The 14,759-nt window shown below is 44.0% G+C and overlaps 1 pseudogene; it reads left to right on the forward strand.

The window, feature by feature from the left end:
* The first annotated feature begins 11,363 nt into the window (after positions 1 to 11,363).
* LOC119339075 lies at positions 11,364 to 14,333 on the forward strand (annotated as a pseudogene).
* Positions 14,334 to 14,759: the final 426 nt, after the last annotated feature.

Here is a 14,759-nt window from a genome sequence, read left to right on the forward strand (position 1 = left end):
GGCATCACACATATCGAGACAAAACTCGTATCTCATTTTGCCCAAAATCCATGCAGTGGAGTATCTTTATCCTTTCTGGGGTCAAAGGTTCTTACAGGGTACTACCACCCTTAAAATACACAAATCTTCCATAGACCATATTTCTCTTATCCTCAAAAATGGTCAAAATCCTCCTTCATAGAGTAGCAACTCATAAAATCCATATCAGTACCAACGAGGCTAACTTTATTAATTCTCAAATCATTACAATCTCCTGTTTTTCCATTACATGCCTCAATTCAATACCTCTATATAAAAGAAAATGTTCTCACTACCACTACTATATTACTTCTGTTACAAACTCAACTATTTATCACAAGTCTCCTTCTCCTTCGGACAACCTCTGGCAAAGTGCCCTGCTCCATTACAACGGAAACACATTACTTCTGACAGGTTTCGAGGTTTCCTCATGATCACATAGCCTCCTTGGGTCCTTTTCTTCCCTCTTGGGCAATCATTGAAGTAGTGCCCTGAATTTTTGCACCTGAAACATGTGATATGACTCAGGTCTTTCTTTGTGGAAATTGGGTTGTTCCTCGAATCCAACCTACTTCTCTTCCTGGAACTTTCCATTCCAATCATGGCTTCTATTTCCCGTGGGTCATATTCTACTTCCTCTGTCGGGAATTCTACTAGATTCCCGTTCATACAATTCTGGGAGATGTGTCCTTCTTCTCCACATGAATAGCATGACTTAGTGCAGGGTCTAATTGGCTCTTCTTTGGGTGTGTCCTCCACCTCTTTCTTCATCACAGGTTCTTCTAAACCTTCCATGAGAGCTCCTTTCATTGCTTCTTCCTTCAGCTGGATGGTTCGTTGTACCATGGGGTAAATGTGACACTGAGCAGGGTAGTGGGTAGTCCCTTGACACAAGAAACAAGTAATCTGTCTAGTTGGGCATTCTTCAGTTGGGTGACTTCCTTCACAATTAGGGCATTCATCCTTGTGTTCCTTATGGGTGTGCCCGATTTCTCCACAAATCTTGCATGCACAAGGTTTCTTCATATCCTTTCCATAAGGCTTCAACTTCTGGGACACAAACTGAGACTTTAGCAAGGTCAACTTAAATTCTTTCCAAGTGGTTACTCCTTGCCATCCATTGATGGTTTGGTACATCCTCCACCAAGTAGCAGCACCTCTTTCAAAGCATTGAAGAGCATGCTGGGCCATATCCTTTCCGACTATAGGGTTGTTCTCCATGTTCTGAATCCATCGGTCTGTCTCCAATTGACTCATCGGTCCAGAAAATACAAGCTCATCGCCATTCATCCTCTATTGGGTTCAAGGGTTTGGGGTGAGATAAGAGAGATCAAGAGAGAGGAATGCACACAATATAAGCAAAAGTTTTGAAAAGACAGATTTTGTTGTGGCTGTCGAAAAAACATCAAACAAATGACAGCTCACAAACGTCGCATCTAACGTAGGTATATAATAGGGGTTTGGTCTTCTAAAGGTCAATGAATCTTCAACGTCTCCAAACTCTTCAAGTCATGTTCATGTCTCCGATGGCTTCTTCCAATCGTGCTTGTCCTGCTCAAGTTCTTTTGCCAGATCATCTCTGTTGACGCGAAGTCTCTCACGACGTCCTTCAATATTTCTGGAGTTACGTTCCAACTGCCGGTTTCAACATCCTTGACATGATCCATGATCCTACTGTCCTTCAGTTATTGTCAAATCTCCGGTATCTCGATGTTTTGCTCCTTCATCTTGTCTACTTTCAGCCTCTGGGTCCTGAGTTCTTCACCAATTGCCTTATTGTCAAATATTGCTTCTTGTAGGTCCATCTTAACTTCCTGATGTAACACTCCAGATCCTGGTGAATACACCAGCTAAGGTTAACACTCCACGTTTGCAGATAGATGCTCCATCAGCTTTCTACCATCCAATCCTTCCATGCATCTGCATGCTTTAACTCCGCACGGTGACAATAGCATAGGCGGGCGATAACATCATGGATAGCCGTGTTTTTTTTTATTATTTTGCTCTTGTCATTTCCATGAGTTAATAACTCCTGCCTTAGGGTTCTCTTGACAAAACTTTGAGTTACTAACTCTCCATGCTCCGGTCTTTCTCCGATACACCTTGATCTCGGTATTGATAACTTCCATAGTCTGCCAGGTTCCATAAAGGTAGCCTTCCTGGGTCATACAATTTGGGAATTCTTCAGAGCCTTCAAATTCTCCAAGTCTTCGGAGTCTTCAACAGTTGTAGTTTCCATTTACACGGTAAAATCCTCTTCATTCCAAATGGTCTTAGTTGTCCGATATCTTGTCTCCTTGGAGTGGTCTCATCAGTCAAATCTTCGAGTGGTCAAAAGGGAAAAGGGTATGCTCTCACTAAAGGAAATTTTTGAATAAGCTCAGAAGAGAAGAGAGGTAAAAGATCTTTTTGAAAAGGAAAGTTGTAGAGAAAAATCTTTGCTATGGGCTTGCCAATTTCTAGGGTCACGTCCTACAGTCAACATGTGCTCTGATACCATCTTGTAGCGACCCGACCCGAATGGATCAAGTCTCTGTGCTTTCGTGTCATCCCTGGATCGGTATGCTGACACACACAGTACTCGAAGGATTTATAACAGAGGTAAATCACATGTATAAAGTAACGTAAAAACTATTACCTCAATCCAAAATATAGCGGAAGCAACAAGGTTGTGGATTCCCATCAACACCAACGGCAAAGTTGAGTATAGGAAATCGTAACCCTAACGTACCACTTACTCTTCGTCTGAAAAGTCTGCAACATGAAAAGTTGCAGCCCGAAAACGGGTCAGCACATGGAATATGCTGGCAATGTAACACATAGAGAGTAATGAAAGAATAGGCTATACTACATGCATATATGTCTGGTGGAAAGCTCTATGATTACAGTTTTTGCGAAAAGCCAATTTTTCCCTACTTCAAAGGAATAAAATTTATTTAACTATCATGGTGGTTGTTAAACATTGAGAATGGTTGACAGCATCCTCAATCCCAATTAAAAGTACTCATTAAACCCAAACAAATTATAATAAGTAACGTGTTGAGATCAACAGGATAATCCAAGAACTAGATACTCAAAATGTCCATAACCGGGGACACGGCTAATCATGATTAGTTTGTTACTCTGCAGAGGTTTGCGCACTTTTCCCACAAGACTCGATCGCCTCCGTTTGGTTTCTCGCACTACAGGGTGTTTGAGAAGGCGGATGACCGAGACATAGTCTTTCAGAAGCGCTAGCACCTTACATGTGGGGTAAACCGGTACACCTACATCCCCTACATCTGCTAGTCTACCCCGTAAGAGTTCGCACAACTTAGTCAACTATGCTAGAGCCCATAGTAGCATGTGGCTGCACACGGAAGTTTCTAGCATGAAAGATCTTATGATCCCTTTGAGCCTAGGTGGCGGTCCAAAAAAAAACAGGCAAGTCCTGATAGACATCAGGTGCCTCAATCCACCCAGATGTGTGTTTAGGTTGCCACCTTAGATAAGCCATTAATTAACAATCTCACATCTGTCATGGATATTCACTCACCCAATCCACGTCTACTAGCATAGCATAGCATAATAAGCAAACGTAGAAGTAACTCCCAAGGTTTCATAAGTAACAGGTAATAGGTACTACCTCAATTCTACTTCCCATCCCACAATTTAATTGGATCCTAATCATGCAATGTGAGAGGATTGATCTAATGCAATAAAACATGGGTTGTAGAAAAGATATGATCAAGTGTTACTTGCCTGCAATGTTGATGAAGATGATTCGCACTCAAAACTCTTGATAGATCTAATCGTCATACTCCGGTCAATCTATCGTAGGCAAGCAATAGTAACCACACAATAAGTACTCATCTAATGCACAGGGAAAAATCGAACAAGAGAACGAACCAGAAAGTTCAGCTTAAGAACTCCGGTTGCAAAGAAAGAACGAGCCGAACAAACGACGAAAAACAAACGGCGGAAGAAAACAACTCGGTTCTAGCAAGTTGAATCTAGGTCAAAATTTTACTGTAGCAAAAGCTTGTTCAAGTTGATTAGACGAAACGGCGGTTTCGAGATGAAACTCCAGGCGCTTGAATCACCTGATTTCGATAAACAAGCGAGAAGATAAACTAGAACGAAGATCGGATCTGAGATCGCGATCGCGGAATAAATCCGACGAGAAGAAAAAGAAGAACGGTTATACGAACAGACGTCGTTAACCGGGAAATAATCGGTGATCACGTTCGTTGAGACGAACGGTCCGAAAGAAGAACGAAAACCAATCTAGGGTTTTCGGAAAAGAGATCGAAACGAAAAACCGATCTAGAACACCGGAACGGTTTAGCGAAAAATCGGAAAGAAAACGAATCGGTAGAGAAGAAAAGAATCGGAACGGTTTATAAGAAAAACCGAACCGAGGGAAAGAAGAGACGCGGCGCGGTACCTCCGGCGAACGGCGGCGACGGCGGCGTTGACGCAGGGCGGCGGCGGCGCGGTGACGCATGGTGGCGGTGGCGGCACTAGGGCGCGGGGTTGGGCGGCGTTGGGCGCGGCGGCGATGCACAAGGGCGGCGGCGCGGGTGAGAGGCGCGGGGTGAGGCGCGGCTTGGGTGGGGCGGCGGCGCGGCGTGGGTGTGGCGGCGCGGCGTGGGGCGGCGGAGAGGAGAGGAGAGGTGTTGGTTTGATGTGTTTAGAGGGGGGGGTGCTTGGGTATTTATATTGGGGAGGGGAGGGTTTTGCTTGGGGTAGGGGACAAGAAATAGACTAGGATTAGGAAACAAAAGGAAAAGATCTAGAAATAGATACGGAATAAACGAACATAGGACAAGAGTCCTACTAAGACTAGGAAAGCAAGAAGCGGCGGCTCCCTGGTGCACGCGCGCTATGGCCTCTTGGCCGGCCGGCGGCTAGTGGCTTGGGCCTTTGGCCCAAGGCGCTGCGGATTTTTTTTAAACGGTCTCGCGCGCAGAATAATAAATAAAAGAAAATCTAAACGAACTCCAAAATTTAATAAAGTAAATTTTCCCCGACTCCTAAAAATGAGCCGAACAAAATGAACTTTTCTCCGGACCTAAAATAAAATTTTCAAAAACGCGCATTTTCCCTATCCGAATAAAATGCAAATAAAACTCCGGCAAACAAAATTTGATCTATTTATTAAATCTTCATTTTCCTAAATTTGGGAAAGTCATATTATTCCCTCTCTTATATTTTTGATAACGGAAATTAATTGAAGATGAAATAAATAAATCAAATGATCCTCTTTTCAATTCGAGAAAACTCTCAAATATGAAAATAACGAAATCTCCAACTCTCTCCAAGGGTCCTTGAGTTGCGTGAAATTTCTAGGATCGACCAAAATGCAAGAAAATAAAATATGCATGATGATCTATTCCAAATTGAAAATAAATTCAAAGGGGCTTTGAATTTAATTCTTTGAAACTCCCAACTCATATTTCATATAATTTGAAGAAGTCATTTTATCTTCTCTCGTGAAAATCATTGAGTCGCATAAAGTTTCAGAATTGGGATATTTCCAAATGAAATTCAAATATTCTCAACACCCCTTGTCATTTAAATAAATGGAAGAAGTCATGTCATCTTCTCTCCGGGGTTTTGTGATGAAAAGAATTTGAATTCACGAAGATCAGAAAACCAATATGAAAGTTTGGGAAAGTCCTTTTATTCCCTCTCATTTAACTTTCAAAAAGTTTCGAATTCACTCACTTTCAGTCAATCAATCAAGCAATCAATCAAATCTATCTATTTGTTTATAACATTCCAAAATTTAGAATTTTGGGATGTTACACGCAGATACAACATTGCTTTGAGCTTACATATCTTGATCATGAGGCAGTTTGGACGATATTGCCTTAACAACCAACCCAGTATTACGCAGGAACGTGCTTTTGGCACTGTTAGTGGACAGGTACTGACCCACTGCAACAAGAGCTGACATTGCGGTTATAGTTGCCTCGCCAGCTTCAGAAGGTGGTGGTTCCACCATTTTTTCCATAGCTCGCTGAAAAGTTGAGGTTTTACATTAGTAGTACCAGAACAGAAGATATTAAGGAGGCAGCAAAACCAAACAAAATAGCTTTGGTCTATATACATAACTTATTCTGGTGAACCCATGTAAAATATTAGTTGTATTCTTTACCTACTAATAAACCAGCGATCGCAGTCTCTACCTATTATTCAGTCTCTACCTGTTTTTGCTATGGCAGTTTTTCATATTCCCGAAAAGATGTGTAAGCTCATAACAGACAAAATGTCTAGCTTTTGGTGGGGAGATACTGAAGAACAAAAGAAAATGCATTGGTGGGCGTGGTGGAAGATGTGTGTACCAAAAAAGAATGGAGGTATGGGGTTTAGGGACTTGCACGCTTTTAATCTCGCTATGTTAGCAAAGCAAAGTTGGAGGTTGATCACAAAACCAAATTCTTTGTGTGCGACTATTCTTAGAGAAAAGTATTACCCCGATGGCAATTTACTGAAAGCGGGTCCGAAGAAGGGATCCTCTTTTACTTGGCAGAGCATAATTGCTGGGCTACGCACATTTATGAGAGGACACATATGGAGAGTTGGTACTGGAGCAAATATCAACATATGGGAGGACCATTGGGTGCCTGGCATTCCGAACAGGAAAGTAATAACTGTGAAAGGACAAAGACTTCTACAAAATGTAGATGATTTAATTGATCCCTTTACAGGACAGTGGGATGAGGCTTTGATTAGAGATAATTTTATTTGGGTGGATGTGGATTCTCGTTCTCGGTTCGATCAGCTTATTATGTGGAATGGGAACATCAATTTGGTGCTCAAACTAGGTGGGGGGATGGTCAAGGAGCTATGAATGCAAACCCGGTATGGGATATTTTGTGAAAGTTACAAATTCCAAGCAAGGTGAAATTTTTTGCCTGGCGTGCTTTACATTGTATTGTCCCAGGGATGTCGATCTTGGCAAACAGCCACATCAAGGTACAGCCTCAATGCCCAGTATGCAAGCAAGGGGCGGAAGATATTGCGGCATCTGATGTTTACATGTGAAAGAGCAAAAGAAGTATGGAAGAAACTGGGGTTACATGAAATAATAGGTGAAGTCATTCAAATTGACAGGTCAGGTAGTGTGATCCCTGAAGAATTACTAACACAGCCAGCGAGACATTCACCTGTTCTTGGTAGGTTGGGATTCCGGGAATCTTTGGTCGTTGGGGCTTCGTATATATGGTGGCAGCGACAAGAATTTGTTAAGGGCAAAAATGTCCAAAATCTTTCAGGTACTGCATTCGCTATCCAAGCGATCACAAGTAACTTTTCTCGAGCTGCGGATCAGAAGAAACCGGATAAAGTTATGTGGGTGAAACCTTGAAAGAACAAGCGGTGCCCCCATGTTTGGTTTTGGTAATTGATGACAATCTCTATGGACTAATGGTTGTCTTGAGTTATATTTGAAGGATCTGTCCATAGGCTTTTCTTGAAGTCCATGTGTGGTTTCAAGGAGTTTATGAGTTGACCAAGGTGCTATTAAGGAATTATCCAAAGAGTGGTCATGTGAGTGCTGAGCTTATTGCAAGCATGTCTTGAAGAAGAAGATTGTGTGATCATTCATGTTTACCTTCAAGCCATCATCCAAATGAAGAGAGTTGAAAAGATTCAAGGTTGATCAAGACTAAGTCAAAGAGTAAATCAAGTTGATCAACACACAAAGCGTAGAATATGTACCGAGAGGGATCAAGCGACCCCATGGTATGGTAAGCACTGTCAATTACGCTTTGTGTACTAACCCATGATCTTCATGGGAGTTCTTTGTGGGGTTAGGTTGTGGTGTGCAAGTTCAAGTGAAGCATCACGAAGAGATCAAATGCTTGAAGCTTGCCGTCCATTGTGGTGACAATGGGCTTGTGAAGATGTGCGGAAGAGAGGCTCACCCACAGTGGAGTATGGGGGAGCAATCAACTAGTCTTCATCGAGCCAACGCAATCAAGAAAGGTGGTCCAACTTGAGGGAGTCAAGATCGTCATCATCTAGCTCAAGTGGACCATGTGCAAGGCAAAGGTTTTCCCTTGATAGGTTTTGTATTTTACCGGTCTCATGGTAGTTGTGGGAGACCGGGTTATAGGATCGTTTGTCGTACTATCAAGGGGGGCTCTCGATGAGTTGCTTGATTGTATCGTTCATAGAGAGCTCAAACCATTGCATCCTTGCATCATCTTTATTGGTTCTTGTTTGGTTCTTCTCCTTGTGAGATTTGGAGCTTTTGGTCATGTTCATGACAAGCTCGAGTTCATCGAAAATGGAGTTCACATGCATCTTCTATGATGTTTTCGATGTTGGAGGGTATGCCGGTTCTTCTTTGTTGGAGGTGTCACTCCTTTGTTTCGCTGTTTTGATGCTACTCGTTGTCTTGTTTTAAACAAGCTTGAGTTTGCTCAATTCGGAGATCATTTGCAGAAGTTATGGCAGTTCTGGTTTCCTTGGAGAATTCTTTGTTTTCGCGGTAGTGTTTTGAGGATGGCGCCAGCGGTAGTACCGCAGTCCATAGCGGTAGTACTGCCGAAGCACTCAAGCGGTAGTACCGCTCCCAGAGCGGTAGTACCGCTCCCCAAGCGTTAGTACCGCTCTCCGAGCGGTAGTACCGCTTGTGGTCTTCGGGCGTAGTACCGCAGTGGTTCCGAGCTACTACCGCCTCGATTCGAGACCGTCGTTTTTCGTGTCGGGTTTTGCGGTACTAAGTGCAGTAGTAGTGGCGGTAGTACCGCTCCAAGCGGTAGTACCGCTCCTACTCCCACGGTAGTACCGCTCTAGGGCCAGGGCCCTGTCCTCCTCGTCAGCACGGCAGTACCGCTGGGTGAGAGCGGTAGTACCGCCCACAGCGATAGTACCGCCCTGCCCAAGTGGTAGTACCGCTCTGTGTGTGGCTGTTCAGTGGGGTAACGGTTGGATTGGTTCCCCCACTATATAAAGGGGTCTTCTTCCCCAATGAACCTTATCCTTTGAGCTCGTGTTCTTCCCCCATTGTTGACCTTCTCCGAGCTTGCTATCTCTCAATCCCTCCATGGATTCTTGCTAGTTTTTGGGGGAAAAGAGAGAGGAGATCTAGATCCACATTTCCACCAATCACTTTCTCCTCTATGTGAGGGGATCCCCTTGGATCTAGTCCTTGGAGTTCTTGGTGTTCTCCTTCTTGTTCTTCCTCTCATTTTTCCTCCCTAGCATTAGTTGCTTTGGTGGGATTTGAGAGAGAAGGACTTGGGCACTCTGTGTGCCCTTGCCATTGCATTTGTGCATCGGTTTGAGTTCTCTACGGTGATACGTGGAAGTTACAAGTTGAGAATCTTATTACTCTTGGGTGCTTGGTGCCCTTGAGCTTGTTCCTCTTGGGTGCTTGGGCGCCCTAGTCGGTTGGTGGTGTTCGGAGCTCAATCATTGTGGTGTAAAGCTCCGGGCAAGCGTCGGGGTCTCCAATTAGGTTGTGGAGATCACCCCGAGCAATTTGACGGGTTCCGGTGAAGGCCCCCAAGGGTTGCCAAAGTGTACGGGTTCGGTGACCGCCCCCAAGGGTCTCCATTTGTACGGGTTCGGTGACCGCCCTCAAGGGTCCCTTAGTGGATTCAAGGCATCTTGCATTGTGCGAGGGCGTGAGGAGATTACGGTGGCCCTAGTGGCTTCTTGGGGAGCATTGTGCCTCCACACTGCTCCAAACGGAGAGTAGCATCCGCAAGGGTGTGAACTTCGGGATACATCGTCGTCTCCGCGTGCCTCGGTTATCTCTTACCGGGCCCCTTTACTTATGCAATTGACTTTGTGATAGCCATATTGTTCTTTGTCATATATCTTGCTATCACATAGTTGCTTATCTTGCTTAGCATAAGTTATTGGTGCACATAGGTGAGCCTAGTTGTTGTAGGTTTTGTGCTTGATAAATTAACCGCTAGGTTTATTCCGCATTTGTTCAAGCCTAAACCGTAATTATTTTAAAGCGCCTATTCACCCCCCTCTAGGCAACATCCTCGATCTTTCAAACCTCCAATCAATTCTTATAAATTAAATGTTGACGCCGCTTTTTTTGAAGATGGAACGGGTGCAGATGCCGCAATTCTTCGAAACAACCGAGGAGAGGCTCTTGCGGGAGCATCCTGGTTGCTTCATCATCTCCTTGATGCAACAACGGCCGAAGCAGTAGCTATTCAGCGAGGACTGGAGTTGGTTGAAGGACTCGGCTGTCATCAAGTCATTGTTGAATCTGACTTATTGGAAGTTATTCAAGCATGCAATGGCGTGATTGAGATTTGGAGCCCCTATACTGCTATTTTGGCTGATTGTTTTCAAAAAGCATACCGTATTGGTGCGGTATCCTTCACTCATTGCTCTAGGGAAGCTAATAGATTGACCCACAATCTTGCTAGACATAGTTTCAATTTAAATTCTACTTTTGTTTGGGATGGTGATCCTCCTAGCTTTTTACTTTCATACATTGTGGATGATGTAACTTTGATATGAGTTTAATAAAGTGCGCCAAGTAGTTTAAAAAAAACCAGCCATCGCTTCTGGTCGTACGTCGTTTGCGTTTTTTTAAAAAACTCCTTCCATTTCTGAGAATTTGACCCGCATTCCTATTTCTAGGTGGGTAACGTTTCGCTTTTTGTAAAAAAAGAAAGACCCAAACACACACGGGCTCGGGCTCGCACTCGCCTCCTCTCCCTCTCGCCCAGAAGTCCTCGCCGCCGCCGCCACCACCCACGCCGACCGCTTCCGGCGAGCTCCGGCACTGCGCAACATGTACCCGAGCTCCCCACAGTCCGCGCCTCCCTCCCCTCCGGCTAGATTCTCCGCTCCCGGCATCTATCGCCCGCTCACAGCCCCGCCCCCATGGCTAGGGTTTCGAGCAGGGCTTCGCCGGTGCATCTCCCGCTCGCCGTCTTCTATCACCATGCCGGCCTCCCTTCTCTAGGCACCCTCCCACTGTTCGACACCCTCGCACTGGGCATTCCTTTCTCTCGCCCTCACGGCTCCTCCCGTCGCCGAACTGGAGCACCAGCCACTCCTCCTCCACCTCCCCAATTTGGGGCAGCAACGCCACGAGCTAACACCCCTGCGTGGGCTTGCTCAATCTGGGGCAGACGCGCCAGTTCCGGCGTGGCGAGAGGAGGAAGGTGAGACGGGAGGCCAAGGCAACGGCGAGATCCACGTCGAGCTGCCATGGCCATGACCTGATCCACGAAGAGGTTAAATGGGGTCGGCTGCTCCCTAAAGTACGACGAAGCTCTCCAAGGGTGGGCCTTCTCTTCTCCCTGAGAATGATGTACCTGTGGCATGATTGCTCTTCATGTGTACGTGCTTGTTGGATTTACCTGCATCTGATGGTTCTTCCAATGTGCGTGTTTGAGAAATACACCTGCAGGTAATGGTTCTTCATGCTATGTGCCTGGTTCTTGTGTTGCTTCCAGGGCATAGAACTTCCTGCAATGATTCCTTGTGTGCTTTTGTTCTGAGTTCCTTAGCTTCTTTTGGTGGATTAGCTACTGTATAAAATAAAACAAGCAAGCAGTTCATATGGGTTGATTAGCTGATGCATGTGTTGTGTATAAATGGATAATTGAGATGTGTGTGATTTATTCATGGGATGTAGTCTGATTTCTAAGAAAAGGGTTTCTTGGTTGAGAATAATGGAATTTGAGATGTACTGCTATGTGTTTGCTCTCCATCTTGGACCTTCTAAGCTGCACCTGGTAAAGTGTTGATAGGTTTGATGTAAGTATTTTGGACCTAACACATTTTTATCAATTGTTTCAGATTGACCCGGCGAAATACAAGAGCATCTCATCTGGATTTAGCGTTCTGCTAAAGGAGCAAGGAGCTAGGGGATTTTTCAGGGGATGGGTGCCTACCTTGCTTGGTTACAGTGCTCAGGGGGCTTGCAAGTTTGGGTTCTACAAGTTCTTTAAGAAGACCTACTCAGATATGGTTGGGCCTGAGAATGCCGTGAAGTACATGACCCTATAATTTACCTTGTAGAGTCAGCTTCTGCTAAGGTAATTTCTGATATTGCTCTATGCCCCTTTGAAACTGTCAAGGTCCATGTGCAGACACAACCTGGATTTGCTTGTGGGTTGTGTGATGGGCTTCCCAAGTTCATCGAATCTGAGGGTGTTGCTGGGTAAGTAAATCTCCAGCCATCTTATCAACTTCATGATTTGCTTTACTTACCCTTATCCTATGCGCTCTAACTTATTGGTTAATAATGCCAGGCTTTACAAGGGAATTGTTCCTCTCTAGGGTCAGCAGATTCCTTACAAGTGCTTTCTCTCATCATTCTGTTATAGTCTTCTAATTTGAATTGTCACTACTATGGTTGTTTCACAAATGTGGCCTGCTTTGGAACCAAATGCTCTAAAGCTGGTCTCCTGTTTCATCTAATCGGCCTGTTTGTTTTTCTTTGATACCAATTGGTGATGTTTAGTTACCTTTTCTTCTCCTATATGAGAAAACTACTATCCTATTGATGGCCAATCATGCTGATACTATTCTATATTCGTTTTACCATTTCTATTTGTTGCCTAGCTTACGGACATTATTCATCGACTCCTTAGAGTCATTCACTCCACAGTTATTCACTTTTCTTGCCAAAAGTAAATATGTTAGCCAGACATGAGATTACTGTATGTATGTCCATCCACACTTGCGCTGCAGCAGAAGAGAACAACTTAGCATATATGACCCACACAATAATAAAGAGTAAAGAAAAGGATTAGATATTTTTATATAGTATAAATAATAAAGAAGCATGACCCCAGACTGTTAAATATGTGATATATATCCAAAGGAGAGTGAAGATAGCTTTTTTGTTGTGCTGCCAACTGGGTTAACAAATTCAGTTTATGTTATTGTTCTGTACAACAATACCTTGCTAAACGATGGACGTCCTCAGCGAAGAAAGCCATGTCCATGACCCTCTAAAGAAGAAAGAACACAAGCCATAAGAAACAAATGCACTTTCATATACTTAGTAGAAGTCGACTCCAAGTGAAAATGAGGAGCGCATAGCCGGTTACCATCTAAAGATATTGGCATCAGAAATCCTCAAACACCTCCTTGAACAGTTAAATTGCAGGACATGTTTACATAGACTTTTTTGTAAATTAAAATGACTGAATATGAGCACACAAGCAAACAACCAGACAGTAACAGCCTAATGGGCAGTGATTATTCATGAGTGTCATCCCATAGAATGTTCAAATTCACTAAAATAAGCCAATTCAGCCCTTACAGTCTAGCAGAACATCTCTCACAGATTTTCCCACTGATTCGTGAGTGGGGAGGATATAGATGCCAGGCTGGATATGGCGAGATACAATGCCGATGTCTAACGACACCAGTGGGCCGAGCGACACGGGCTTCTGTCCAGCGACGCCAAGAAAGAAGCGGTAATGATGGGCGCCGACCAGTCTACCCGTATTATGGTCTTACGGTCCAATTTTGTGTTTTTCATATCAACATGATTGTTTTACCGTCAATTTTCTGAATATTGTTAGTGACTAACTATTTCCTAATTTTGTTTATTTAGGTTGGAGAAGATATGTAAGGCTAATGTTTGAGCAGAAGGAGAGTGAAAAGATGCAAGAGTGATACACCCAAGCAATTGATTTGAGTCAAACCTGGTTTGTTGTACATGATTCCACCGTATTTTTCCGCACAAATACTTCTTGATATTTACTCATGATAGTTTTTCTCCATAGTTCGGGTCTACATTTTTATTCTCCTAATATAGTCAAATTGTCCATATAAGTGCAGATTTTATTTTGAGTTCTTCCTTGGTGCAACTCTGAAGGCAAAATCTTCCTGGGTGTATCATGAATTGGTGTTCTGTTGTGTTATCCTGTGACACTATATGGCATCGAGTTGTTTGCTTCTATCAATGGGCACTGTTATTAGTATTTCTGTTAGATTATTGTCTAGCTTAATGATCTGTTCAACCAACAGGTATGGGAGTTGTTGGTGTGGTGACCGCCGTAGGGCCCGGGCTGACTGGCAGGAACATTGGGGATGTTGTGGCGTACGCAAGCAAGCCGATGGGCTCTTATGCCAAAGAGCAGATTATTTCAGCCAATGTTGGTTCCCATCACGCCTTTGATTGATCACATAGCGGCTGCTATCGTGCTGAAGGGGATGACTGTCCATATGCTGGTTCACCACATATTTAAGGTACATTTTGTCTTACTCCTGCTGTGTGACATACTGACCTGCTGCACATCTGTGTGAAGCACACCCACCCGCTGCCGGAGGCGTCCCGCGCCCACGCTGACTTCAAGGCCTGGAAGACGCCGGGCTGACCCAATAGAACTAAGCACCGTCATCTTTTTTGGGTAGGAGAATAAGGCATAAATAGGGGACTCGGCGAAGAATGTACAATGCTTGTCAATATGTTCGCATCTGAACACTGAATCCTCTATCTCTCTGTTTCTCCTGGTTATGTTGGATTCAGTATGAATGAGTGTGTTTGTTGGTTATGAGTTGGATTGTGGTCTTGCTGTGCACATCATTGTTTGAAGCATGACGAGTTGTAAAGCCAACATTTTTTGAATATAGTGACCTAGCAGGGCAAGTATTTCCCTTAGTTTGTATATTTTTTTATATTCATGTCAAGTTATACACTAGACTAATTATAACAACATGTCAAGCTTATAAGGCATGGCGAGTTCATGTCAAGCACCTACAACTCGGTCGTCAACAAGTCGATAACATCACATACTTGGTTT

This window comes from Triticum dicoccoides, chromosome 7B (assembly GCF_002162155.2).
Source record: "Triticum dicoccoides isolate Atlit2015 ecotype Zavitan chromosome 7B, WEW_v2.0, whole genome shotgun sequence".
Lineage (NCBI taxonomy): Eukaryota > Viridiplantae > Streptophyta > Magnoliopsida > Poales > Poaceae > Triticum > Triticum dicoccoides.